This window comes from Bos taurus, chromosome 2 (genome assembly GCF_002263795.3).
Source record: "Bos taurus isolate L1 Dominette 01449 registration number 42190680 breed Hereford chromosome 2, ARS-UCD2.0, whole genome shotgun sequence".
NCBI classification, from domain to species: domain Eukaryota; kingdom Metazoa; phylum Chordata; class Mammalia; order Artiodactyla; family Bovidae; genus Bos; species Bos taurus.
This window is the reverse complement of record NC_037329.1, coordinates 72,173,989-72,177,702: the sequence shown is the minus strand read 5'-3', so window position 1 is coordinate 72,177,702 and position 3,714 is coordinate 72,173,989. Positions and strand designations below refer to the sequence as shown.

The window sequence follows — 3,714 nt, the reverse complement described above, 5'->3', positions numbered from 1 at the left end:
GCAGTATGCTTAGTGATCACAATTGATTGATATTCTGATGCAAGTTCATCACTTACAGACCAGCACACACTTTGAATAGAGCAACTCTAGATATGAATTCTGTGTTGATTTTCCTAACCTACCATGAACCTTTGATATTCTTTGTGAATATAAAACTTTAATTTTGATAGTGTCATCTTTTCTCTTTTGGCCTTTGGTCTGTGCTTTTTAGGTCTTGTTTTTAAAAGTCTTTATCATTTGAACACAAATTAAATATGACATAAAATTATTAAGAAGTAATTATGAATTTTGTTCAGTGTGACCCTGGTACTGTGGTTATAATTTTTTAAGTCTATATGTTAGAGGTGAATATTTAAGTACTTATATGGGTGAAAGGGCTTCCCTGGAGGCTCAGATAGTAAAGAATATGCCTGTGTCAGAAAGATCCCCTGGAGAAGGGAATGGCAACCCACTCCAGTATTCTTGCCTGGAGAGTTCCATGGACAGAAGAGCCTGGCAGTGTACAGTCCGTGGGGATGCTTAGAGTCAGACACAACTAAGCGACAAGCATTTTCACTTTCTTTATGGGTGAAATAATATGATGTCTCGGGTTTGCTTTAAAATACAACAACTCCCAGCCACGCTGAACTGGCTCAGTGCTTTTCGCCACACCACGTCCCCTTATCTTCCTCTGCTGGGTCAGCTATGGCAGCCATGAAGACGCTGAACCCCAAGGCCAAGGTGGCCTGAGCCCAGGCAGCGTTGGCGGTCAACATCAGTGCAGCCCAGGGCTGCAGGAGGTGCTGAGGACCAACTTGGGGCCTAAGGGCTCCATGAAGATGCTTGTTTCTGGTGCTGGAGCCATCAAACTCACTAAAGATGGAAATGGGCTGCTTCATGAAGTGTAAATTCAACACCCAACAGCCTCCTTAATAGCCAAAGTAGCAACAGCCCAGGATGACAGAACTGGTGCTGGTACCGCTTCCAGCGTCCTCATCATTGGAGAGCTGCTGAAGCAGGTGGATCTCTCCATTTCTGAAGGTCTTTATCCCAGAATAATTACAGAAGGATTTGAAGCTGCAAAGGAAAAGGCACTTCAGTTTTTGGAACAAGTCAAAGTAAGCAAAGAGATGGACAGGGAAACACTTGTCAGTTCAGTTCAGTTCAGTCGCTCAGTCGTGTCCGGCTCTTTGAGACCCCACGAATTGCAGCACGCCAGGCCTCCCTGTCCATCACCAACTCCCGGAGTTCACTCAGACTCACGTCCATCGAGTCAGTGATGCCATCCAGCCATCTCATCCTCTGTCGTCCCCTTCTCCTCCTGCCCCCAGTCCCTCAAAGCATCAGAGTCTTTTCCAGTGAGTCAACTCTTCACTTGAGGTGGCCAAAGTACTGGAGTTTCAGCTTCAGCATCAGTCCTTCCAATGAACACCCAGGACTGATCTCCTTTAGAATGGACTGGTTGGATCTCCTTGCAGTCCAAGGGACTCTCAAGAGTCTTCTCCAACACCACAGTTCAAAAGCATCAATTCTTTGGCACTCAGCTTTCTTCACAGTCCAACTCTCACATCCATACATGACCACAGGAAAAACCATAGCCTTGACTAGACACACCTTTGTTGGCAAAGTAATGTCTTTGCTTTTGAATATGCTATCTAGGTTGGTCCTAACTTTCCTTCCAAGGAGTAAGCGTCTTTTAATTTCATGGCTGCAATCACCATCTGCAGTGATTTTGGAGCCCCCAAAAAATAAAGTCTGACACTGTTTCCACTGTTTCCCCATCTATTTCCCATGAAGTGATGGGACCGGATGCCATGATCTTTGTTTTCTGAATGTTGAGCTTTAAGCCAACTTTTACACTCTCCACTTTCACTTTCATCAAGAAGCTTTTTAGTTCCTCTTCACTTTCTGCCAACCTCGCAGAAGCGTGGCCAAGAGGATCTACCCCATGCCTGTGGTCCGGGGTGGCGGCCGGGAGGAGCAACCCCACGTCTAAGGAGCAGCAGCTGCGCGGGCGCAGGAGGGCTGAGAGGAGCTACTCCACGTTCAAGGTCAGAAGGTGCGGCCCTGAGGAGATACCCTTCCTCCAAGGTAAGGAGCAGCGGCTGCGCTTTGCTGGAGCAGCGGTGAAGAGATACCCCACGTCCAAGGTAAGAGAAACCCAAGTAAGATGGTAGGTGTTGCGAGAGGGCATCAGAAGGCAGACACACTGAAACCTTAATCACAGAAAACTAGTCAATCTAATCACACGGAAACACCTATAGATGTAGCCAGAACATCGCTACGTACTAAAGTTCATGCTGAACTTGCTGATGTCTTAACAGAGACCGTAGTGGACTCCATTTTGGCCATTAAAAAACAAGATGAACCTATTGACCTCTTCGTGGTTGAGGTCATGGAGATGAAACATAAATCTGAAATGGATACAAGCTTAATCAGAGGTCTTGTTCTGGACCATGGAGCACAGCATCCTGATATGAAGAAGAGAATAGAAGATGCATACAGCCTCACGTGCAAAGTGTCATTAGAATATGAAAAATCAGGAGTGAATTCTGGCTTTTTTTTTTTTTTTTTAACAAGAGTACAAAGGAGAGAGAGAAATTAGTGAAAGCTGAAAGGAAATTCATCGAAGACAGAGTTAAAAAAATAATCGACCTGAAAAAGAAAGTCTGTGTTGATTCAGATAAAGGATTTGTTGTTATTAGTCAAAAGGGAATTGATCCCTTTTCCTTAGATGCTCTTGCCAAAGAAGGCATAATAGCTCTGCGCAGAGCTAAAAGGAGAAACATGGAAAGGCTGACTCTTGCTTGTGGCGGGATAGCCCTAAATTCTCTTAATGACCTAAATCCTGATTGTTTGGGACATGCAGGACTTGTCTATGAATATACATTGGGAGAAGAGAAGTTCACCTTTATTGAGAGATGTAACAATCCTCGCTCTGTCACATTATTGATCAAAGGACCAAATGAGCACACGTTTACTCAAATCGAAGATGTCATAAGAGATGGCTTGAGGGCTGTTTAAAATGCTACTGATGATGGCTGTTAGTCCCAGGTGCTGGCGCAGTGGACGTGCAATGGCAGAAGCCCTGGTTAAATACATGCCCAGTGTAAAGGGCAGGGCCCAGCTTGGAGTTCAAGCATTTGCTGATGCATTGCTCATTATTCCCAAGGTTCTCGCTCAGAACTCTGGTTTTGACCTTCAGGAAACACTAGTTAAAATTCAAGCAGAACATTCAGAATCCAGTCAGCTTGTGGGTGTGGACTTGAACACTGATGAACCAATGGTAGCAGCAGAAGCAGGCATATGGGATAAGTACTGTGTAAAGAAACAGCTTCTTCACTCCTGCACTGTGATTGCCACCAACATTCTCCTGGTTGATGAGATCATGAGAGCTGGAATGTCTTCTCTAAAAGGTTGAACTGGAGCTTCCCTTGTATCTGAATCCCGAAGACTACAGAGTGATCCTAATAATATAGCTATGGAATTTTGGTCCAAGCTTCAAATGATCTTCAAAGAATTTTCTTCACCCATATTAAAAAAGGAGAGAGCATTGGCACCTATTCAGATTCTGAAGTCCTGAAATTATAATTAACAGTATTTTTAAAATTGCACTGCAGTGTCCACATACAGCAGGTCATGCTTACCCAGTAAAGAGGACATTTTGCTTTACCCTCAGTGATATAAAAATATTAGATAAGCATATGTTATCTACCTTGTTATTAAATATTCCTT

At 44.0% G+C, this 3,714-nt stretch overlaps 1 pseudogene; it reads left to right on the top strand.

Moving 5' to 3' along the window:
* Window positions 1–684: 684 nt before the first annotated feature.
* Window positions 685–3,505, top strand: LOC781979 (T-complex protein 1 subunit zeta-like; annotated as a pseudogene).
* The last annotated feature ends 209 nt before the right edge of the window (window positions 3,506–3,714 follow it).